Genomic DNA, 26,343 nt, shown 5'->3' with positions numbered 1-26,343 from the left:
AAGATCTGCAAAGCTGTCTTCCCTCCCTTGGACTCCTGGACCCTCAGTCTATGGGTTTGCTCTTGATGAATTCCCCTTACTGAGCCATCTTTCTCTGTGTACCTTTTCTTTCATCCTAAAGAGGTGTTCAGAACATATCTTCAACACAGTGCATACACACACATGCACGAACACACATCTCCCAGTGTCACTTGGCTTTGTCTTTACCTCCTTGTGCTCTGTACCTCATTTTCAAGGTTCTTAGAAAAAATATTTGTCTTACTTTCTATTCTCTCTATGCCTGTGTAATATGTGTAAAAAAAGACAAGAGAGAGAGAGGGGGGCAGAGAATGGGTGTTTTTAGTGCATGCTTTTGTGAGTACCCCCAATCCATAGGCAGAAACTTATTTGTTAGTGTAAGAGTATTTGGAGCCAAGGCCTCTGGAGGCATGTTGGTGGGTCCTGAGGGCAAAGTTGTTAAGAATGGCATTTATGTACTTAAAAAAGCTCCTTACCCCTCCTACTGTGTGAGACTACAGTGCAAAGATAACCATTTCTGAGCGAGGAAACAGATTCTCACCAGACATTGTGTCCATCAGCACTTTGATCTTGGGTTTTAGAGCCTCTAAAACTGAGAAATAAACATTTGTTCTTAATAAAGCATTCCACTGTATTGTGCTGCAGCAGCCTGTGTAGACTGAAACATCATCTGACTCAACATTTTTATATGTTGATTCAACCATTTTTTTGGTTTGCCCAACACTGAAGTTTTAAGAATGATAATTTCTTTTCTCCATTTTTTTTTCCAGCTCATGAAGGGTAACATTTTCCTTGAATATGGATCGCCATGACTAGCCCGTTTTTAAGTTGAACAAGAAGTTTCTTGGAAAAGAGATGTACAGAGGGAAGAGAGGATGAGAGATTATGTACTTCCACAGAGCAAGGGACCCAGCAACGGTCTGATTTAGTGAGTTTATTTGGCTCTTTAAACATCAAGTCAACTTGGGCTCTGTCTGCACTGTTTGTATCCTATTGGTATGTGTTAAAACCAATCAAAACAGGAAAAGAAATGTATTGCTTACAGTTACTCAAGTAAGTACTGTTCTTTACTCACAAAGATTCTTAAATGAGAGAATGATGAAATGTAGTTCATTTTCAAATGCACTGTACCTGAAATGTGTGGTTTCCTATAGCTGGTGGCTTGGACAGTTCACACACAATTCAAGTAGTAGTTAACTTGAAGCTGTCTCTGGCATGTTCCCCATCACCTCTCCAGCATAATGGCTGAGAACTGGGGATGACTTTCAGTAAGCCCGTGCCTCTTGTTCCCCATGAGCCATATTGAGCTGTTAATGGTGTGAGGGACTTAGTATATTTCTGTAGAAGTCATCATTTCACTGGCCATCAGATTCTTGGATGAATTAGAAGCATTCATACTTTTAGAGTATTAAAGCAAATAAACAACTCCATAAATCTCTTACTATTGGCGATGAGACTGAGGCCTAGAAAGGGGAGTATGTATTAATCAAAGATTTAATGGTAATCTCTTTTTTATTTTCATATTGTTTAGTTTTCCTGTTGGGGTAGTAAATCATTTCAGATCCTTTGACCCAACTGGAATGACATTGGTGGAAAATGAGAGCTTTGCTTCTTAACTTTTAAGGGAATGTAAAATCCTGACTTCTTGGAAATTACAAAAGTGCTAAGATTGCCAACCCTTAGGCCTACTTTTGGAAATAACCAATTGAGTTGTACAAATCCATTCTATTTAGAGAAGAAACTTACTTTAAAAAATAAGCAAAATACTTTCCAAATTATATAATCAGTTGATAACAGTTATATGTAATAATTACATCAATGACATCACAATAACAATCTTCCAGAAGCTGCATGAGACTGCTATACTTGTCCTGACCCCCCTAAAAATTATAGAATAGGGGTGAAAGTATATTGTAAAATGAAAGCAAAGTGTCAGCAAAGATGACTCGAGAGATACTAATGGGAGGTTAGAATTCCTGGCCCTACCTAAATTGGATTGTAAGATGGTAATGGTGGGAAGGCTAGAAAGCTAGGAGGAGTATTGGAAATGAATCAAACTATGCTATGAGAAGTCAGGATGAAGGTGTTTTGCGGGCTGCCCATGGCTTAAGAATTGGAAGCAATGTTCTGAGGAGACATACATGGTAAGGGAAATTTGCCTTAAAGGAGACAAGGTTATGGTTGGAAGAAGCAACTGAGAGGATCAGAATTGAGAAAGTCATTGTGTAGGTGTTTGTTGTTTAGTAAAGGAATCAATAAAGCCCATAATGGCAAAATCTTAGAGTTTTCCAGGATGGAAATGTGAGGTATACACTGGCTAAGATAGAATTTAAAGAAGCAATTTTGAAATATACACCAGGCACGAAAATAAAGTTTACATGCAACTAAAGATGAGATTCTGTACATGGGATTCTGTTTCTAAATGTTTACAAGATGTGTAAGGATTCCACTGTGTATATTATTTACAAAGACTAAGCCTAGGATTTCACCAAACTGTACAGATTAACATGAAGTTGGCTAAATCCTTAAATTTTATATCTTAATTAACATTATTTCAGCCCTTTTTTGTTTGTTAGTGACTGGACAAATCATTCTCTAAAGTTTGCTTAATATAATTTTAGAAATAATTCTATGTTGACTAGATTCTTGTAAAATATGAGAAAGAGGAATATATTCAGTGTTGTAAAATATTGTTTAACTATGTAAAGATGAGCTGCATTTGTTTATGTTGAGGAATATTTGTTTAACTACATAAAGATGTGTGTCTTTTTTTACTTTGCCTTCCTAAAGTATGTGATTGGTTTAATAAAAAGTTGAATGGTCAATAGTGGGGGAGGAGGTATGAGGTATATAAGCAGGACTTCTGGGCTGGGAGAGTAAGTAGGAGGAAGACTTTAGGCTTAGGGGAAGAAAGGAAAAGGAATACTAGGGAGATGCCAGGGGCTAGGCAGTCAAATGTGAAGTTAGCAGTAAAGTAGGACATATAGAATAAAAGAAATGAAAAAATCCCTGAGGCAAAACAGGTTATATTAAGTTAAAAGAGCTAGTGGGACAAACCTAAGCTCAGGATGAGCATTCGTAATTAATAATAAATCTATCTTTATTTGGGAGCTGGTTGGTAGCCAAAAGAAAAAGCCAACTACAATTCAGTTTCATATTAAACTGGAATATAAATTAAAAATTTAGTCTGAAAGGTGACAAGCTTATGTCAAACTTAGAAATACCAGAACAATGGAGCCCCAATACTTATCAGCATCTGAGAAACCTAGATTAATTCACAGCTGATCTTGTCATTCTTTTCACTATGAATTTGTAGTGAATCTTGAGAACTTCAAACATCCAATTGGATTTCAATTTCTCTATCATTCTCTTTCTTAACACACATAGAAGGAACATATTATAGAATTAACATGGTCATTTCACAAATGAGGAGACTGCTAAGCTTACTAATGTCAAAACTATGTGTCTCTGCCAGGACTCAGTCCTTGCAGTTGAGGTCAATGTATTCTAAATCTGTGATATTTCCTTTTGCTGATATTCTGTGAATGTTTTGATCTAGTCTTTTGGTTTTGAGCATATTTACTGTTCTTATTTTTTAGGATAAGAATAGAAAGACATAACTACACCCTTTTGAGTAAATGTCCATCAAAAAAAACTCATTTTTCTTTTATAGGCTTCTATATGAATCCGCCTTAATTTATTTACCAGATTTTAATCCAGTACAGTTCTGGATTTATTTCTGTTTTTACTGATATTAGCCTGGGCTCATTATTTTTGTGTAACATGTCACTGTCCTTTCATTTTTGTCAAATTTTATTGATCAATTCTTCCATTTCTCCCTTTTAGTCTTTATAATTTTAAATTCAACATTTTCAGATACTGTGTTTTAAAGGTAAAGTTTTTAATATTTTATTTGTTTGTTAGCTTTTCCTGAGTGTTGTTTTTAACCATTAACAGTACTTTTGTTGTTGCTTGTTATTTCTTCTTTTAAATACTTAAATATTTTGGTGCTGCTGATCAAGCATGACTTTGTACATGCTAGGCAAATACTGTGCCATTTGGTGAATAGCCCTGGGTACTTCCAAGCAGACTTTTCCTCACATCTGATTTCCTAGGCAGTTTTATGCTGTGATAGCATCACATGATACTTCAGTTTGTTCATACCCACATCACACTTTGGTCTGTAGAATTTTCTCTATTGTTAATTTCAGTGTTCTATAACTTGGTCACTGCTTTCTGTCACCATTTTCATTAGAAATTGGAAAAACGGCAATCATTTGTATTGCTCTACTTTCTCTGGATAACAAAGAATACTCTAAGAACTAGTCATAAGATTTCAGTGAGTGTGGGGGGGGAAAATTTCACATATCTGGGGGAGTCTCTTAAGGTGTTCTAACCATGGATGTGTCCTATGATTCTTGGTATTTCTTTTCTTTCTCCTTCAAATGATTTGAGTCCATCAAAACAGACCTTTTGCCTCACATAAGTGGAGGGAATGTTATCCTGGATTCATGGGTAAGGTTCAGAAAAAAAAAATCTACAAAATGAAAACAGCCACTCCTGCTTGACCCTGTCAGTGGGACAAGCCCTTGCTTTGCTGACCTTGGCTCCTAAAGTCCATGCTGTCTTGGGGATTGGGCAGGAGATGGAAAGGAATGACTTTTCATCATCTTCTGGATCTATTCAAGTTCCCCTAGGCTTGGATCAGCTCCCAGGCATTTCTCCATTTCTCCTACAGAGCAAAAACCTCCCTGTAGGCTTTTCTTGTCTGGAATCCAAGGGCTTTGTGTCAATTAAGGATCTTGGAAGTCACAATCCCTTGTCTCTCATATGTCTCTAACTTCAACTTTGTAAATGTTGCATTTGTTTTAACCCAGTTCAGGAGTGTTACTAAGGCCATGCTGTCCCCTGGGATTTGCATCCCCAACAACACCATAGGAACATGGCTAAGCATTGGGAAAAACAAGTAAAAATGACCATAGTGTTGCTGTCAAATTTTATAGTGAATTGTTAATTCTAGCTATGGGACTCTCTGAAAAGATGGCTCAGGGTGTTGTCCTGATATGACCTGCCTCCTGTCTATCTTTAATAAGTTTCAGTGTGTACTGGGCTGAGGTAAAGGCCTCTTAATGATGTTTCACGTGATTGAGCCTGAGAAAATGTATCTTCCCTTTTCTCATTTTCCATGAAAACATGACCTTTAAAATTTTGATCTTTCCCTAAACCAGTGAATTCATTGGCTGCTGACTCTCTGAAAGTGCATTTGTTAATGTTACATTTCACTTGCCGGTTTGTTCCTGATCCCATCTCAGGTTGTCTTGCTTTGCATCTGAACTTGAACCTTCATATGGTTTTTCAAGCATTGATTATTGAATTAGTTTTGGCTACAGCTCAGGTAATCCTGCTGGCTTGAGATGGCTCTTGTTAAAGATTCTCACACTTCTATCTGGTTCCTGCACCACTTTGAAGGCCACATCCACAATTAGGCTTACTTCAACCTTTGGTTGGGATTTTTGCTAATAAATGGTGCCAACCCTTTTGTATCTAGCTTGTACCTTATAGAAGCTACATATTCTTTTTCATAGCACCTGGAGTAAGAAAACAAAAGTATATGAGCCATAAAGGTGTACATATGTGCCCATTTACCACATACTAGTTGGTGAATATATTTCTCTGTGCTTAAATAAAATAAAGGTTAAAACAAAAAACAACCCTATGCTGTAGCAGTTATGAAGATTGAGTACCACAACATGGGATATTTTTCTTGTCTGACTGGAATCAATTATTCATGTCTATTTTTTCATAGCTTTTAATCCATTTATTCCTTACCCTGTCTTACCTCAAGGAAGTAAAAGCATTTAGGATAAATGGCTAAATGGCTTGCAGTATTTACCGAGCTTCTGAGAGGAGTGGCAACAGGACCCAGAACTAATAATTCCAATCTTGTTGTAGATATTTGTACATGAGTCATGTGTTCCATTTGATGACTTATGAAGTAGAGGACTGCTTTTAGGCACGAGGTCAAAACTGAATGTGGGACCCTTGGAGGCAGAGCTTAGTGTCTGGAAGGGAGCACAACTCTCATCTGTGAATTTTGTGGCTTCCCATTAGACTCACTAATATTTAGTATTGACAAATGCTTGATTCTCCAGGCTTGGCTTCCATGATACTCTTGTGGGGGAGCAATCACAGTGGTTACCAGTTCAGGTTTTGAAGCTGGCCTGAGCTGGAGTTCTAGATTTATTCTTTTCTGCGTGATAACTTTCATAGCCTTGAAGAATATTTCAAATCTTTCTAATGCTCATATTCTTGATTCATGAAATGTAGATAGTACAATGGCACCTACCACATAAGTTAGAGGGTAGAGATTAAAAAAAGTAAAATTTAGTTCTAATCACTGGGTCACTGTCTATAGACTTTCCTATGTTGTTCCTTGTCACAATTTTCATTTTGTTTGAAATTTAAGGGGAAATCTATTATTTTCTATAGAAAGATAGCAAATGTGAATTACTGAAAATTGAATGATTTTAGAGTGATAGTACACTGTTGTAACAATGGGGATATTCCATGTGCCTCTCTGAGTAAGCATGCTTACATATGCACTTACACACTTTCCTTCCAAACAGGAGATATCCCCCACAAAATTTGGTTGAAAAATCAAAACTGTTGATATGGTATACACTAACAAAGCTATTATCCTTGAGCCAAGATCTTGCTGTGTAGCACAGATCTTCGGCAGCTAAGGAGCAGGGCTTACAATGTTTGAGGGTAAGGGATGTGGAAACACTTCAAGTTTCCCACTTGGCACCAAAAGAGAAAGTGAAGTCATTGGGCTACTTTTCAGCCTGTGAAATGTTGCTAACGGGAAGGGGAGGGAGATACTTCAAAACAAATCAACAATAAAAAAGAAAATGAAATTGTACTCGGTATGGTGGTCCATTCCTATAATTCCAGCCATTCAGAAGTCGAAGACAGAGGATTGCCATGAATTTAAGACCAATTCAAGCTGTACAGTGCATCCATAATAGCTTAGGAGACAGAGTGAGGCCTTATTTCAAAGAGCTAACAATGATAACAATAGCAACAATAACAGAAAGATCAGAGTCTGCTGCAATTGCTTATGAGGGACATAAAGTACCATTCAGAACCATGTTACATAACTGAATCACTGTCACAGTGCTGTGACTAATAAGTCAGTGTACTGACAAAGACACAAATGTACCACACCTTAGCAATTGTTGTAGAGAGTGGACAACAGAAAATACTCTCATCTCTTTTGGCTTTATTAACTCAAACAACTATTGATAATGTAATAACTGTCTAGTTTCTTTTGAAATATCCAAGATGAAACCCAAGGCAAGCTAAGAAGTCTGTAACACATACTGAATAAGGAACTGTTCCTGTTGATCATTAAGCAAATAACTGTGACAATATTGTGTATTAGGAAATATGCTTGGAGAAGTATAGTTCTGTGGAAGCTCATAGGCAGGGTGACAGTAGAGGAAGTACATATCAAGCAGGAATTGAGACAACCACAGAGATGCAAAAGATAAAGTAAAGATAAACTGGGGGTGGAGATAACAGATGTGTTTGGATTAGAAAGATAAGTAGGAAATAGAAGTGTTAGAATTTGGTAGTAGAGTAGACATGAGAGAGAAGAATGACAAGAGTGAAGAGAGATGACACCCATTTCTGGCATCTGCATAGCGAGAGACATTGTAGCAGCCACTGTAGCAGACATTACCCAAATAGAGGCAGGCTAGTATGGAATATATGGTTTTGTTTGTGGGTATGTTGAGCTTGAGGTGCCTCTAAGACATCCAGGTGTGTTTTGTTTGTTTCAGTTTTCAGTTTTTCAAGACAGGGTTTCTCTGTGTAGCTTTGGCTGTCCAAGAACTCACTCTGTAGACCAGATTGGCCTCAAACTCACAAATATCCACCTGCCTCTGCCTCCAGAGTGCTGGAATTAAAGGCATGTGCCACCACTGCCCAGCAAGATATCCAGTTTATGTGAAACCTTGGCAATATGCTTCTGCTAGTCACCATCACATGAGCTGGAATTAGAGCACTGCTACTATCGGCTCATTTGGAGAGAGTGTACAGAGAGTGTCAAGGGCCTGGATGTCATCTTGAGGAGACTTCCCTATTGAGAAGAATCATTGATGGCTATCAGCCTAGGTTTAGGCATAGGAGTTCTGCTAACTTGCTCTCATCACCACAGAAGAAGGCAGAGTCTTCTTGCTCAGTCTTTAAGAAGCTTGCCACATTAAGACCTAGTTCAGATCACCAGCAGCCATGTATAAAAGGCAAACACAATGGCGTATGTCTGCAAGTCCATTGTTGGGACAATAGGGACAAGTGGATCCCTGAAGCTTGCAGGCTAGCTCTACTGTCCTGATTAGTGAGCTCCAAGTTCTCTGAGAACCCTGTCTCAAAAAAATGAGGTGGAGAGTAGCTGTAGAAAACACCTGATACTGACCACACACACACAATCCTCCTCCATTACCTTTTCTATAACAATACAGAGTTAGGAAGAGACAAGCTAAGAAAGCATATCACTGAATAGTCTCTAGAGCAGTGGTTCTCAACCTGGGAGTCTTTGTTCGTCAAAATACCCTTTCACAGGGGTTGAGTAAGACCATCCTGCATATCAGATATTTACATTACAATCTGTAACAGTGGCAAAATTACAGCTATGAAGTAGCAAAGAAATAATTTATAGTTGGGGCTCGCCACACTGTGAAGAATTGTATTAAGGGTTCATAGCATCAGGAAAGTTGAGAACTGCAGAGTTAGAGACTCTCAGAATAATTGGAGACAAGTTGCTACCAAAGTTTTGAGGGAAGGCTGCATTTTCAGCTAGTTGAGAGCAAAAGCAAATAATTACCATTTGGAGGCAATGGAACCCTACTTGCTTACTATCACAAGGTCCTGGGCACCAGGACCATCTTTGTCATTTGATGCCTTCTATGTTATTTGGTGCGCCTGTGCTTTGGTCTAAAATGAAGTTGGTAGCAATCATCTCACACGTGAGAATCAGTCATGGGAAGCATTCCCTGGATGGCAGTAGAGCCAGACTGACTGCTTGGACATTCATGGGACAAAGAAAAGAGGATTCCTAGCATGGTAAGCATTCTCTTGACCGGAAGTGATATGTCTAAGAATCTCATACTTGTTCCAATTGAAACACTCTCCTTGGAGACCTGGAGATGGATTTGAGGTAGAGCAGATGTGTCTTTATAGATTGTATTACCTCTTACAATCTCTGGAAGACCAGACAAATTGTTTCTGAGTTTGTTTCCTTGGTCTTAAAAAAAAGCAGCTACATATGTTAGTGTCTGGTATATCGTAGGTGCTCAGGACAGCTTTAACTACGAGTCCAGAATGTGCTTGAGGTGATTCATCCTTACTATGGCTGCATTGAAGTCTGAGGTTTGGAACTTGGAATATGGCTGCTTATTGTAAATCTTTAGATGCAGGTCCCAGAGGGAATGTACCGGTGGCGTTCTATCAGGCTTCTTGAATTTTCTTTAGAAACTTGAGTGGTTACTTTCAGTTTTGAAAATAGTCCATCTTGTTTTACTTTTGTATCCTTAAAGGGAATATTTGAGTTTTATTTCATGTGTTAAGATGCTGGGAGCAGAGAGAGGATTGTAGAGAAAAAGAAAAATACTGACTTTGAATCTTGGCTCTGTTATTTTCTCACAATGTAACTGTAGGCAAGATTTTCCTAAGTCTGTTTTTCCATCCTCAAATGAATCAGAGCAATAATAATACTATTATTATTGTGTATTTTAGTGTGTGAGTGCATGAGGTTATTGTGGTTGTATGTGCACATGTATGTGAGAATGAGTTATTTGTGTACCAGGGTGCACTTGTGAACAGCAGAATATGACATTCTGGTCATGGGATTTGGGGATTGAATTCAGATTTCCATGTTTGTGTGGCAAAGACTTTTTCGTGTTGAACCATCTCATTGATCCAAGGTCCAAGTTTTATGAGACCAAAACTTAAATAATTGGAATCTTCTTCATAAAACAAATACAAATTTAGGAATATAAAATTGCATAAAAAGAAATTTACATGAGAATAAGAAAGATATCTCTATAACCTATGTTAAAACCAAAATATAATTTAGAAAATATTGTATCATATTTATTATTTAATTACCTGAAAGATATCTATAATATTTTTTAGGCCTTCATTTTGTTTTGTTTTGAGACAGGATCTTTCTGTCTAGCCCAGCCTGACCTCCAACTCACTGTGTAACCCAAAGTGACATTAATCTTGAGATTCTCCCAACTGATTATCAGAAATCCTGGGATTATTGACTCACCAGATTACATATCTTTTTCTGGAATAATAGCTCTCTGATTACCATTTTATAATACTTTATAATATTCCTGACTACAGAAAAATTCAAAGATACTGTATTCTTTTTTCTTGTATGGTGATCAAAATCCTGATTGTTATTACTGAGAGAACACTGTATTATTCCTTTGCAACTTCAGGTTTATGTAGATATGAAAAATAATCAAATTGGAAAAACTCTTTTAAATCTTAGGTAGTGTTTATATTAAACAATTAGTCTCTGAAATGGCAATAATCTTCTAGTTTGTTGTTGATGAGCTAAATTGCCATTGTCAGTATATCTACCACCAAAAATGCCCCCACTGCATCCTCATGACTCCCTCCTCTTCCCCAATTAGACATCAAATCTTAAGTCCATTTATTACACCCATTTGGATTTATGTTATTCTTTTAAGGCATGAAAATAATTGTGGGCTGAGATCTGTTTCTGTCCTAATGGCAACTCTGTCAGAATAATTCCTCCTGATTTTATATAACATTTTTTGCTTTTACTTCAACCCTTTCTAAGTTCTGTGAAGAACTCTTGCTATGCCTTGATCTCACCAACTGAAAGAACTGTTGAGGGCTCCTGGAGCAATATGAATAAAGAGGCTTTGCTAGTGGCAAAATGTCACACATCATCCATTGATATAATTATCTCGCACCCTTCCTCCCATCACTCAAGGATCCCATCCACCATCAAGTGTACAGAAAGGATCTGAGAATTGACTTACAGGGTAAGAGAGAAGGGGCTGGAATAATGATTCTTTCTTACCAGGCTCAGATTGTATGTTTTCTTTCACTCTTGGATGAACAGAACGAAACATAACACAATTAAAAATTGGGTATTAGAAATTATATTTGCAGAATTTCATAATGTGTAAATGGATGTTTTTGGAGGTATAAACTGTGTTCTTCAAGTTGGGACCTAGATCATGAACATGAGTCCTGCTTACCAACTGCAGTATGTACTTATAATCCTTAAAAGGAATTTCTAGACTTCAGAGGTGGAGTTCACACCACATTTTATGTATTATTTCACCCATTCATGTGCCTTGCTTCCTGGATTCTCCTCAAGGACATTCTCAGGGCAAGCTTCCAGCATTGACCAACAGACACTTCTGGAGCTTGGCTACAAACTGCAAAACTAAAGCTATATAACTTTAAGGAAGTATTTTCCTATTTGAAAACTCACTCCTTGGAGATAACTTTATAATAAAAGACAAATTCCACAAGGAAAATTTATGTCACTTGATTAGATTATTCTTTTAAAAATAAGCGATGAAGCAATGCTGTCTTTGAAATGCATTGTTAGCATTTCTGTTTGTTTTCCTAAGTGCAGTTAATCAACTCTGATGATTCCGTGGAGGATTTTGCAGCATACAGATATCATGGCTCCTTAAAGTCTTTTCGGTCTCCATGAAAAAATTTCCCCCTCCTTTTTTGCCCTGCACCAACTGCCATTGCACAATGTATCCATATGCACAGTATCTTATTTAGGGTTTCTATTGCTGTGTAGAGACACCATGACCACAGCAACTCTTAAAAGAAAAACATTTAATTGAGGTTATGGCTTACAGATTCAGTGAGTTAGTCCATTATCTTCATGGTAGAGAGCATGAAGGCTGGGATTATGGGGCCATGCAGGCAGACATGATGCTGAAGAATTAAACATCTTGATCCAAAGGCAACAGGAAGTGAACTGTGAGACTGGGAGTAGCTCGAGCATAGGAAACCTCAAAGCCCACATCCCAATAGTGATACATTTCCTTTAACAAGGCCACAGCCCCTTCAACAAGGCCATACCTGCTAATACTGTCACTCCTTTTGGGAGTAATTTTCTTTCAAATTACCACACACAGCATATTGTTATTGTCATCCTTTTCTGATTCCAGTATTAAATATGAGCTCTGTGAGGGCAGGTACTATAGTTTTCATCATTCACCAGTCTTTTCTCCCTATTTAGTCTCATCAGATCCATACAGTTGAATGTTCCTTTGTAGTGAGTTCTAAAGTTTCTTGAACACAGTTGATCATTGGGGGTGGCTTTCTGCTCTGGGAGCTCAGCTACTCTCAAGTAGATCATCCTTGTTTGAGATATAATCTCTCTTATTTTGCAAATCTAGCTTCTTGCCCAGATGACAATGACTGACTTGTGAAGGTGCCATCCAAAGAGATGGCAGTTGACACTCATGATAATGACTGGGTACGAGCTGACTTTCCTGTAAGTTCAGACTCTTGAGTCCCTAATGGTGCCAAAAAAGAAATATAAACACCAACACAGCTGTAAACTCTTCATCTTCAATCACATACCTGTCTGTGACATGTGTTGCTAGAATAGTGGCACAAAGTTTATTAGTGTAACAAATACCTGATTGGATTTAAGGCACATTCCATGAGTTGAAACTCTTCCCCAACAGTTCTCTCAGCCCTGAAAGTAAGGTCACCAGAATATTTCTGGAAAGAAAGGCCTTTTGCAGGGCTCAACATGGATTGAAGTTTGCCTAAATATCTGAAGGACTTTCCCAGCCAAAAGATAATTTTTATGTTCTGGATAGTTTTGTGTCAGCTTGATACAAGCTAGAGTCATCAGAGAGGAGAGATCCTCACTTGAGAAAATGCCTCCAGAAGATAAGAATATAGACAACCCTGTGATGCCTTGTCTTCTTTAGTGATTGATGTGGGAGGCTCAGCCCATTGTGGGTGGAGCCACACATGGGCAGATGGTCCTGGGTTCTACAAGAAATTAGGCTGAACAAGCCAGTAAGTAACACCCTTCATGGCCTCAGCATCAGCTCCTGCTTCTAGGTTACTGCCATATTTGAGTTCCTGTCCTGACTTCTTTGATGGTAGACTACAAAGTTGAAGTATACGCCAAATAAATCCTTTCTTCCCCAATTGCTTTTTCGTCATGATGTTTCATCACAGCAATCGACACCCTTATTAAAACAGAAAAGATCTTAAGACCTTGACCATGGGCTGTTGTTGGCCTTCCTGGCTTCAAGAAGACTTGGTACCCATCTGAGACAACAATGAATAGCTCTAGAAAACAGGAAATGTAGTTTTTTGGAAAGTCATTTTTCTTTCTGTACATCTTTTTAATAATATTTCTGCCAACTGATGAAGCAGCAGAAGACCCCAACTTCCATATAGGGAAAGATACCCACTCATGATATGTATGATTCCTGCCTAATAGGAATGCTGAGCAAAAAAATCAACGTCTGATTTTTTGAGGAGCTGTCATTCTGAGAAATTCTCCAGAGTGATATTTATTTTCACAAAGTGCCTCAGCTACTGCTAATCACTTCATACAGACTAGCTTCAGAAAGTAGAAAGTCTCAAGGCTTTTGGCTCTGTCTCCATTTTTCCCTTGCAGGACATACTCCACCACTACTTGGCTCCTAGACCTGTCATGTGCCTTCCCCAGGCATTTCTCACTGTGGTGGCTCTCCAACCTGCCACCCACACAGCAGCAGGGAGTTCTTTTGAAAAACACCAATTATGTCATGCTTCTACTAGGTGCCAAACTCTCTTTTCTTTTTTATACATGTGTTTTTTTTCTAAGAAAAATAGCATTTTTAACTTTTTATTGATTATTTGTGGATTTCACATCATGAATCCTGACTCCATTCATCTTCCTGTTCCCTGTCTCTGCTCTCTGCCCTTGTGATCTCCCCTTTAAATAAAAATAAATAAATAAAGTGATCCCCCCAAACTTACCAACCAACCAACCAACCAACCAACCAACCAACCAACCAAACAAACAAACAAACAAAATCTTGTCATGAAGGCAGTATTGTGGCCCAGTGTATACCCCTTAGTCCACAAATCTTTACCTGCAAGTGTTCATTGCAATGGATCCTTGGCCTAGCTTGAGGCCTCTGGCTTCTGCTACCCTCACTGGGATTCCTCTTGTGTATCCTGTTGTCCTGTGTCATGGAGATGCTGTAGCTTTCAATCTGCAGGTCTGGCCCCTTCACATACTCCAGCATAGACGAGGTTTCTGAATTGGTTAGCCCACACACTTTCCCTCATTGTCACCACCAGGGCGAGCTTTTCAGCAGTGCCTGCCTGCATCTAGCTCACCCAGAGCAGCATGCAGCAAAGAGCAGGGCCAGTTCAATTCTCCAGCTCTCATGCCCTCAGGCTTGCCTCTTGTGTACTCACACCACCAGCGCCTGCTCTACCATTTTGCCCAGGCAAGGTGTATGGCCCATGTTCTGGGTGGTTTTGTGTGTCTACTTGACACAGCTTGGAGTCATCAGAGGAAGGAGCCTCAGTTAAGGAAATGCCTCCATGAGATCCAGCTGTAAGGCATTTTCTCATTTAGTGATCAATGAGGGAGGGGGATGCCATTCCTGGGCTGGTGGTCCTGGGTTCTATAAGGTGGGCTGAGTGAGCCATGGGAAGCCAGCCAGGAAGGCGCTTCCCCCAGTGGCCTCTTGCATCAGCCCTTGCTTCCAGTATTCTGTCCTGTTTGGGTTCCTGTCCTGACTTCCTTTAGTAATGAAAAACAATGTTGAAGTATAAGGCAAATAAACTTGCTTTTCAACTTGTTTTGTTGCAGCAATAAAAATCCCAACTGAAAGAGCCCGCTCTCCCAATTGCTGCAGTTGGTGAGGTACAGGGCCAGCTCTGCAGTTTTCATGCCCCCAGGCCAGCTCTTCTGCCTGCTGCAGGTAACAAGGGGTGGGGGGGGGAGGACATATTTACCACACCCATGCCACCCTTGGCATACAAGGCAGGGGGAAGTTGCTGTTCTCTTGCTCCCGTGTCCACAGGATCAGTTCACTTTTGCCCCTGCCAATAGGGTCAGCCCCAGTGTACTCCTCAGGTGAGGTACAGGGCCTACTCTCCCATGTGCTACAGCATGTGAAGGCCAGTCCCCGGTCTCCCCATCTGTGACCCCAGGGGCAGCTCTCAGACCTGCTGCAGCTGACAGGAGGCAAGGGGCAAGGGTGATTGGGGAGGGCATCTTTCCCTCACTCATGCCTCCACATGGCAGGCAAAAGGGGTGGGGTTCTGCTCTCATGCCTTCCTGGCTGGCTCACTTGCACCCCCACCAAGAGAGTCAGCTCTACTGTGCGGCCTGGGTGAGGTGTTGTGCCAAATCTCCTACTCTCATGACCGCAGGGTCAGCTCTCCCACCTGCGTGCGTGCGACAGGTGGTGAAGGATGAGCAGGGGGAGGCCTTTTCTTCCTTGGCCATTGCACCATATGGCAGGTAAGGGGTGGAGACAGATCTCCCACAGACTTCCTCAGGGGTCACATAAGTGGTTTTTTTTGGGGGGGGATTATAAAAGTATTTTTAATTGAAAGAATACTTGATGGTAGTAAAATGTGTGATTAACAGTGGAATTAGAGAAGGAAACAGGAGAAAATGTTTATATTTCATTTTATATATGTTCAAATTAACAAAAATAATGGGTCAATTTTTAACCAAAATTGTGTAAAAAAATAAGATTGTAACCAGTCACATAATAACACTAATATCTTTTGTTAATGTATTTTTGCAGTTGATATCGACTAAGTCATTTATTCATTTCTTTTTATTTATTTATTTCTCTTATTTTACATATGGATCCCAGTTCCTTCTCCCTCCCTCCCACTATCCCTCCTTTCCCATTTCCCCAGACCACCCTTCCATCCCCCCCCACTCTATAGGGAGGGTGGTGCCAGGCTACAGAAACCCACAGAGACAGATGACCTGAACAAGGAGGAGCTAATGGGCCCCCAGACTGATAGCTGGGAATCTAGCATTGGACTGACTCAGACCCCCTGAACATGGGTCTTAGAAGGCCAGCCTGGACTGTCTAAGGGATCTCTGACAGTGGAACCAGGACGTATCCCTGGTGCACAAAAGGACTTTGGGAACACATTTTCCATGTAGGGATACTCCCTTAACCTAGAGGCAGGAGGGAGGGCCTAGTCCCTACTCCTAATGACTTGACAGATTTTGTTGACCCCTCCTGGAAGGTACCACATGAGAGTTTTTATACACAATTTTTCTTTCTCCCCTGTACTAATGTCTAGGTCTTAGTAAGACTTCAGCTTGGATATTGCTTCTTCAGAGGGTTATACTCAGCTTTTTGCTCCTGAATACTCCCCAGGGTATCCTATGCTTTTCCTTCAGGACATATTAATACCTGTAATTATGGGTTTGTTGACCTCTCTTTTGCAAAAGAAACATGTTGCATTAGAAAATTTGTTAAGGGTCTGTAATTATATGCATATGAAATATCCTTTCAGTGTTTGTCAGTAACTAGGTACTCAAAAGAATAAATGCAGAAAGCGGGTAGTCCAGCTGGAAAATGTAACCATTGTGCATTTTGTTAACAATGCACTTAGTTGTTTGTTGGAAAGGTAGGGAGATTTCTTGTTAGTCTACTGCCCATGTTCTCCAGAGTTTATGTTCCCAACAGGCAAAGGCTGGAATTGTTTAGTTCTCTCTTATGCTACAGATGGTAATGTAATGTCATATGCAGTAGATACTAAATGCCTTTTGAATTATTTTCTCTTAAAGTCCTCCTCTCTTTTGCAAAAGAATCATGTTGCATTGGAAAGCTTGTTAAGGGGCTATAATTATATGCATATGAATGTCTTTTCAGTGTTTGTCAGTGACTAGGTACTCAAAAGAATAGATGCAGAAAGCAGGTAGTCCTTTTGACTACTAAGTAATCAGAATGAAAAATACATATAATTATACTAAAACTTGTACATCACTTCAACCAACAAATTTTCATTTTGTACTTTGCCATTACCTTTCTATGCATTTATTCAATAAGCATGTGTTGAAGTGTTTTTCCATGTTATGTGATAGCCAAGCGATTAGTCATGTAAAGATGACTAATGTTTGGGCTCTGGGCTTGAAAACTCTGTCTGTTAAATATCTAGTAGGTGTTCAACTTATTCTGGACCTAGTGCTCCAACAGATGAGAAACATTATATCTGCCCTTTAGAGACAGTCACATAGTTCAGAGATATACAAACTATTAATTATTAAGCAAATAGTAAGAGCTTTAATAGGAGTTTTGATCGCTGTGCTATGAAGTGTGTGAGATAATGTTTTTCTAGCCAGATATGGGCATGGTCTGGACAATTTCCAATGATTTCTGAAGATTTACCAAAGGCCAGTAATGAAACAGACAGCACAGTCAGCGAGACCATGTTATGATGATTCATCTACCATTAGAGATGAGTGTGAAGATAGCTGAATGTAGTGAGCATTTCTGCAGAATGCATACCCATTCTTCTAGGATGAGACATAAGCAGGGACAGCAATAGGAATGAAACCTGGAAAGGTAGGTAAGAATTCCGTGATACTGGTCATGAGTGCAGAACTGTGCTGTTCCATCATTCAGGGATACCTTGTACCAAGAGTTTTCACATCAGCCTGATGCAAAGTTCAAATTATGTGTCCATTTTGAAGTCTTCCCTGTCTACTTAAGGTAGGCCAGGGGCCTGCTTCTGTGTATTTACCAGAGGTTCCTTCACATAAACATTTTCTCACTGGATTATAATGGCATGGTTTCTGTGAACTGGGAAGCCTTTTTACCCCGAGTCTCCAGATCCCAGCACAGATCTGGGTATACAGAAGGTGCTTATTATGACTTTATTATTTTTTATTATTGTTAACATGAATGGAAGTAGTTGCAGACATTACTTGGGGGAAGGGGTACATTTCAGTTTTGATGTCCCTGGTCATTTCCAGAGACATATAAAGAAAGAAGAGATGTGAGTAGCATATATCTTTAAATGTATTATTGTTTCTTTGAATAGTGGGAAGGTGGTTGCAAACTAGATGAAGTGTGAAAAATCCATTCCTTTTAAGCTAGTGGCAAATGTGAGGGGTATTTTAGGGTAGGACAGTGCCACCTAGTGCTGAAAAAAGATTTTACAGTTCCACCCCAGGCCCTCCAAGAAGGATGTCTAGATGATTCTGAAGATGGTATGACCATGATGACACCAAGTGGACATCCATAGGAGCATGTGAACATTGTTCTGATGGATGATGAGTGTTTAGAAAACATAACTATTATATCTTTTGCCAAGAATACACTTAACCGGTCATTAAAAGGGTGGAGAGATTTCTTGTTAAATGAAATGTTCTTACTACAATTATCATACACACTGAAGAAGTAGGATGATGATGATGGTGATGATGGTGAGGAAAGACCAAAACAAATTCTAACTTGAAGCTTTGACATGGCCACAGGGGCAGACTAGGTAATATCGGGAGCACAATCATTCCCTGTCTCTGATTCCAGAGAGGACAGAATGAGTCCAGAGGTAACATTGCAGGCTCATCATTCTGAAGAGACCAGAAGTCACATTCCTGGTTCTTACAAAGTAGCTCTTCCTTTTTGACTGATCTTTGAGTTCTTATAGACAATGATGGGTGTGAGAGTCCTTTTGTGGTGAAAGTGAAATTAACTAGAGAGCATCTCTGATCGATGTGTGGGGGGGTCATATGTCTTCTCTGCCTGGAGAGAAGCAGCAGGGGTGGACAGAGTCCACTGGAGATGTCTCCCTCACCTCCATGTTGATCCACACCTACATGCTTTATCCAGATACAGGGCCGAGTCTGATTCAAAGGTCTGTTTCCCCACTGGAAGGATTGACTGCACAGTTCATACTAGTAGTGTGCTCTAAGCACAGCAGTCTGTTTCCCCACAGGAAGGACAAATTGCACAGTTCACATTAGCACTGTGCTCCAAGTGCAGCTGTCTGTTTTCACACCAGAAGGAAGGTCACACTAGCAGTGTGCTGCAGCTTACTCTCAGTAGGAGAAGCAGTGGAAAGATCATCCAAGGACCTCAGACACTTTTAGAGATGGTCCACTACCATAGAAGTGGAAGTCTGTGACAAAATGCCTGCAGAAGTAACTCCAGGGAGGGAATGTCTACTTTGACTTCAATAGTTTTGTGTCTTGTGAGGAAGACCGTCATGTTGGCATGACAAAGGGCAGAAGCTACTCACTTTGTAGTCAATATGAAACAGGCACTCACACTTACGTGTACTCACACATATATGAAGTGGGGGATAGAGGGAGGCAAGAAAGAAGGGAAACAGAGAGAACAAGAGCAAGACAGAAAGAGTCTGTTTTTCTGAACTCATCCCACTCTCTTTAAAACATTCGATCTATAGCATCCACCTAGGGATGGTGCCTTCCCCATCCTCCCCACTTTACCAATCCTTGTCAGAAAAAGTCCTCACAGACACCCTCAGCACTGTGCTTCACTTCTAGCTGCTTCTTAATTCACCCAGGCTGACAATGAATGTTAACTACAATAGTACAGAATTGGGACATTATCTACAGAGAGGAATGCAGGAGAGGTGCTGGTGGGAGATTCCCAGAACATCTGTCAGGAGACTCTGGCTGCTCTGACTCCACTCTCTGGGGTGGAGTGATGCCCAGAGATGCCCCCAGGAGAGTAGTCTTCATGTACCTCTTAGCTGCATATTATGTAGATCAGAGACCTCCTGAAAAGTCCAGGAGTTTTCACTCTCTGATGTACCTTTGACTATATTCCAAATGTAGTCTTTGTCTAGGCATTGATGTTTTGCTTAGAGACTTTTCTATTGACTTCTTCTGAAGCAAATTCTCCAGCTTCTACTTCCCAGTAGACAGTCCCAAGTACTATGGCTGGATCATAGAATGAAGACAGCTTCCTATCATCCAAAGTGCTGCTGGGGAGAAGACATGCCAGCAAGATGCTCTAGAGATATGTTCTTGTTGTCTGTCTAGAGTCCTCTTCGGCAGTTTGTTTTTAGTATTTATTTTATAGTTGAAACATTCTTAATTTTATTCAGTGCCTTTAAAAAGTGTCCCTGAGAAGGTAGCCATTTCAAAGGCATGCAGAAAGTGGTAAAATACAAAATGGATTGTTAATCATTGTAATTACAAAACACGGATACTTATATAACAATGATTGCAAGTACACAGGGAATATTTTCTAGGTCTTCTGAGCCTTGTACTTTGCTAAATACTTTATTATTTAATATAACAACACTCCAAGGTATATGTGTTTGTGCTTGTGAAAACAGGCTCAGTACCTTGCTCAAGTCACGCAGCAGGCTGCAAAGTGTTTGAGCTCACGAGTCTTGTTCTTGTTCCTGTTGTTTATGTTTGCTTGGTACAGAATCTTAGACATAACAGGGCCACATGAATGCTAGTTGATGATAACAGGGAGGTCATGATGAAAATGCCTTCAGAAAGGGGAACTCTTTGGCTCTACCATTTACTCCTTCATGCTGTCTGCAGATATAATACAGAAAAAGCCATTCCCATTAAAGACTCAGCAAAATATGCCACACTCTCCTCAAGTGTAGGGGATATGACAGTTCTTTGATTTATACTATCATCTCAGTCATTAGATAAAATGTCATTAGGTAAAATGACATATAAATGTTCACTATAGATGTGAAGCATGTTCCAAGTTGTTAATAGGTATGGGTGATGCTCTTTATATGATGCATTAATATTATATATTGATAATAATGCTCACATCCAGGTAAAAGGTAGACCAGTACTCTAGGCACCAAGCAATATCATGATCTACTCTTCCACGCTTGTACTGATATTTCAAAGATGGAAAGGAGCAACTTTGGCTTCTCTGCCATTCTCTTGAAAAAGTTTGACTTTCAAGTCTCTTTTCTTGCTGTGGATAAGAAAAAATTGTGCATGTCAGAAGCTGAATGTTATGTTTTTATATTTCAACTAAATTCCCCCACAGACAGATGTCTCTGCCTAAGACTACTATTATCCATTAAAGTGCCACACTAATCTGTGTGCAGGATAGGGGATGAGCTACAGATTTTATTGTTGCTAACCTACACAAAGAAAAAAACATTGCAAATATTTTGCAGTTATTTTTATGGCTGTTAAATCTAAGAATAAAGAAACAATGGTTTTGATCTTTATCTTTTGATTTATTTACAATATTTGTCTCCATTTCATTTCCATACATCTTAGTCTGTAAATAGAAATTTAAAAGATTCTGACCAACAGTCATTTGTGAAATCTTACTATCTAAAAAGTGGATGATTTCTGGACTTTTATACTAAGGATCCTTCTAAAGCCTAGGAAAATGTGCCCATTTCCTTCTTAGGGGTCACATCATGAGTTAATGTGAAGGGTTTGACTTTGACAGGCTACAGGCTGAATCAAGTATTCTTTGTGATGGGTCCCACTTTCTAATTTCAAACTCAGGCCATATAGTGATTATTTTCCCCAATAACACATTTTGTTCCTTGGTAATTTCTGGCTTTTACTTATGAACATGGAAATAACTAGCAATACTTAAGATAGATAGCTCAACATGTAAATCTTCATTATCAACTTGAGGAACTGGGGGTCAGAAAGAGTGTAAGACACACAGAAAAGCTTAGAATGGATTTAAAACCAGGTCTATTTCCTCCGAGATTTCATGATCTTAGGCTCATTACCAAAGTTCTTCAAAATATACTATAATCCTGTCAGAGAGAATTGAAGACTTTGGAGGAGGGGAGCAGGAAAAACAAGCAACCCACTGTGTTAAGTGGCCATGCATGGGTGGCCATGGGAGGTCACAGAATAGGAAAACAGGGAAGATTCAAATGCCCTGCCTGGAAAAGGAATGTTCCAAAAATGCTGATTAACTGACTGGGGATGGTCTTAACTGTAAGGTCTTTATAAGTTTTTCTGGAAGTGTTATAGGGACACCTCAGTCACCCTATAATAAAAACACTTTACATTTGAGGGTAGAATCACAGCTCTGGAGGAATGAATATCTTCTTCTTAGCCACGAAAGTGGGTATTGTCAAATGGTCTGTAAAGGTGTCCACTCATATTTTACATTATGCTTTCATTGGCAGATAAATTCATAGTCACCTGTGGTGACTATTTCAGCTAACCCTGAAATAATGATTTAGTATGTGTCTAGGAATTTGTATTTTTAAAAAATGCTTGTGCGATTATAATATGGAGCCAGACTTCCACATTGCAATTATATAACAAAAAACATATAATATATAACATATGTTATATTAAATTGTATTATATTATATAACACAGTGCACACACATCCCCCCCCACATGATTGACTAATATTCATTTATTGTTTTACCTTGTACAGAAAATGTCCAAACAGTGAAGCACACAGACATCAAAGGAATGCCTTTTGTTCTCAGACATCTATTTTATGGAAAAATAAAACTGATAACAGATGCTTACTGTAAAATGCCATAATTGCTTGCACAGAATTGGGCATAGGAGAGCTGAGAACATTGAATCTGCTCTTAAGTGGGTTGGGATTGGTTTTCAGTGGGAGTAATTTTGCCTCCAAGATTTTTATAATGTCTGTGAATATTTTTATTTGTTCCCAGTTGGGTAGAATGCAGTGGATAGAAGTCACAGAGGTATGTTGCTAAATAATCATCCTTTAACACACACAGAAAGCACCCTACCATCTTGTCCAAATGAACATGAACAGTACAGTTAGAAATCCTGGACTATGAGCACAGCAGGTGTATCTGATGAGCTGTATATGAGAACTCATGAAGGTGGAATGGGAAGAGCCAGTGAAGTTAAAAAGGATGTGTCTTGCTGGTACCAGATGGTGGACCTCTTCCTCAAGGCTAAGATGAAGCATTGAAAGTTTGCTGGTTTATTGCTTAGCACATCTGGGGGTTAGAAATATGACTCTAAAAATGAGAAATGCATTGGGGTGTAGGGGCAGGACATGGGATGACTTAAGCTTTTTTTGTTTTAACGTTCTTTTTATTTATTCTCTGTTTCTCTGTCTCATGCATCTTGATCCAATTCATCTCTGCATTCGCATGTATCCATCCTCTGCCCTTGAAGACTAACCACCCTCCAATAAAATTTAAGAGGAAAAACAATCATATCAGGGAAGTTGTAATGTGACACAATGAGTCATCAGTAAATCCTTTTATACATATATCTTTATTTGCAAATATTCATTGCAAAGAGTCATTGGTCTGGTTTAAGGCATTTGGTTTCTGCTACACTATCAATACTGGGCTCTCATGAGATTCCTCTCAGATATTTTGTTGTTGGGTAGTGGAGACAAATCCCTCATGTGTTCCAGCAGATTATAGATGGGGTGGATGTTGGGGTGGATGAACTCATAACCCTAGTTCTGGACATGGGTAGTTGTTGGATTGGTCAGCCCTCCAACTGTCCCCAGCCCTCACTACTAGGACAAGCTCTTCAGCATTGCCCCAGCTAGTTTATCCCTTGCAGCAATGACAAAGGACAGGACTCATTCTCCTGCTTCATGCTCTCAGGGGTAGATCTTCCACACCTACACCATCAGGGCCAGCTCTACTGTGTTGCCCAGGCAAGGTACAGGGTCCACTGTCCTGAGTGATGCAGCTGGTATGGGGCAGGGACAGTTTTCCTGCTTTCTGTAGGTGTTGATGGGGGAGGAGGGCATCTCTCCTCTGCCCATACACCATCATGTGGCAGATGAGGGGTAGGGCGAGATCTCTCCTGATCGTGTTCTCAGAGTTGGTTAACCTACACCACAGACAATGGGTTAGCTCTATTGCACTGCCCATGCAAGGTGCAAGTCCTGCTTAACAAGGAAATAAAAACAAATCTTTTGAAAGCCTGAGTAAGTTCAAGAGCTGAGTGACAATGTGAGGTGGAACAGCAGCTAGACAGAAACACAGGAAACCTAGAAAGTCTCAACAAGCTGCTCAAGGATGCATGGAAACTTTTGGGATACATAGTGATTTGGGCAGATAATCTTAAAGATAATAGTATCTAGTAGCAATTGCTTTATATCTTGGGGTTGCAGAACCAACTGCTAATGTTTCCAAAAAATACCCGTGGTAGAGTTTCCTCACTGGCAACAGGAATTTTTACTGGGACATGTATTATTTTACTTCTTGTAATCATCCTGTTTGGTATAATCCTGTTTTAAGGTTTCTATTGTTGAAATGATGAACAAAACAACTTGGGGAGGAAAGGGTTTATTTGGATTACACTTCTATATTGTAGTCCATCACTGAAGGAAGTCAGGTCAGGAACTCAAACAGGACTGGAACCTGGAGGCAGAAGCTGATACAGAGGCTGTAGAAGGGTGCTGCTTACTGTGTTGGTCCTCATGGTTTGCCCAACCTGCTTTCTTATAGAACCTAGGACCACCAGCACAGGGATAGGACCACCCACAATAGGCTGGGCCCTCCCTTCCTCATCAAATACTAATTTTAAAAAGCCCTTTCAGGCTTGCTTACAGCCTGATCTTATGTAGGCTTTCCTTGAGTTTCCCTCAGATGACTTTAGCCTGTGTCAAGTTGACATAAAACTAGCCAGCACAAATCTACATCATTTGTCTTTGAAAAGTAGGATGCAGTGAGATTAATCATATAGAAAGTGTAATAGGATTACTGCAACAACCCACCCCCCACTCAGTGACTTGTTACTGCTCATAAATTCATGGGCAGCTGAGTAATTTATTTGGTCTTGCCTGGTTTCTTGCACATGTTTGGAGAATTGGCAGACAATCCAGCTTTGCTCTGTGTGGTCTTCTTAGGGTAATGAATTCTTCTTGTAGCAACATTCAAGAGATCAGAATTATGGGAGCCGTTTTGTAACTCTGTGTTTCAAGTTGTCTGATTGGCCAAGGTAAGCCACATTGCATGGCCAGAGGCAGAGTGGGAGGTGACTAAAGGTTCTAAGGGCACAGATGTAGATTAGCTAGTATTCACTGCCTCTTCAGGTATTAGTGACTGCAAAGATTTTAACTGCATTTTTAAATAAAAACCATGTTTCTCTTCTACCAGATGCTCTTATTGTGGTAATGAGAAACTAACCTAGAAAAATTCAGATTCTTGTATCAGTATACCAATTGATCAAGGATTAAGACAATCTGTGTTGACAACATGAATAACTTTTCTAGGTAATGAAATATTTGTAAATGCAAGGGGCTAATTCCCTTAGTAAGTAAGGAGTGTTTATGTATAACCAAGAAGATAACAACTCAGTAGAAAAGTGGGCAAAGGCCATACACAGAAAATATATTGAAAGAGGAAAGTGAATAGTATGCATTAAATTCACAGTTGCTTTCAAAAGTGAAAAAATGCAAAATATAAAGAATGTGATATTTTATCAGATTCATGAAGACTTTTAGGTTCCATGGTGTCCAGTGTTCCTAGGAGATATGAAGAAAAGGCCCAAATAGGAAGCCCTCTATGTGGTTAGTAGGAGAATAAAGTAGTGTGACAAATTTAGAGAGTAATTTTGGCAACAACGATAAAAATATACATGTGTAATTTGACTTGGCAATTTTATTTTGGGGAGTTTTTCCTAAATATGGAGCACATAAGTTTGGAAAGATGTATACAGGGATGTTCACTGCAGTATTGCTTCTGTAAATGAAGGAATGAAAATGCTGTAAGGCATATTAGAGAATGGATTAAGAGCATTCTCTTTCATAATGTTACCCATTATTATATATGGTTAATATACATTAATGAGTGAAAATCATCTGTGAGATTCTGTCCATTTCTGTGGAGTGCTGGTGTCAAGGAATGTGAAGAACATCTTATTGCCTTGACATTGGATGATCTCTAAGACATTGTGGGAAATGTATAATAAGTCTGGGAATGGAATATGTCATTTTGATTAATGTAACAAAGATACAGCCATTCTTGAATAAATCTGGAAAGTACTTTAATGTTACTAGTGTGGCTGATTGTGAAGAAAAGCAAAACACAGAAGAGGAAAAGGGCAAGTCTACTTCTAACTTGATTTTCTTCTTGACTATTTAAAATATTTCCCCATGAACATATGCTACTTATATTTAAGGAAACAGAACAAAAACAGAGAGCATACAGGAAAGACATTATTAGACTATCCTCATGGCTGTATCCTACTTTCATAGTTAGTCCATTGTCTACCCTAGCAGTTCTTTCGCAGTCCTTATGTTCATATGTGCACTGATACTTAGGGATGTATAGGAGTTG

This window comes from Phodopus roborovskii, unplaced genomic scaffold (assembly GCF_943737965.1).
Source record: "Phodopus roborovskii unplaced genomic scaffold, PHOROB, whole genome shotgun sequence".
Taxonomy (NCBI): Eukaryota; Metazoa; Chordata; class Mammalia; order Rodentia; family Cricetidae; genus Phodopus; species Phodopus roborovskii.
This window is presented reverse-complemented; position numbering follows the sequence as displayed.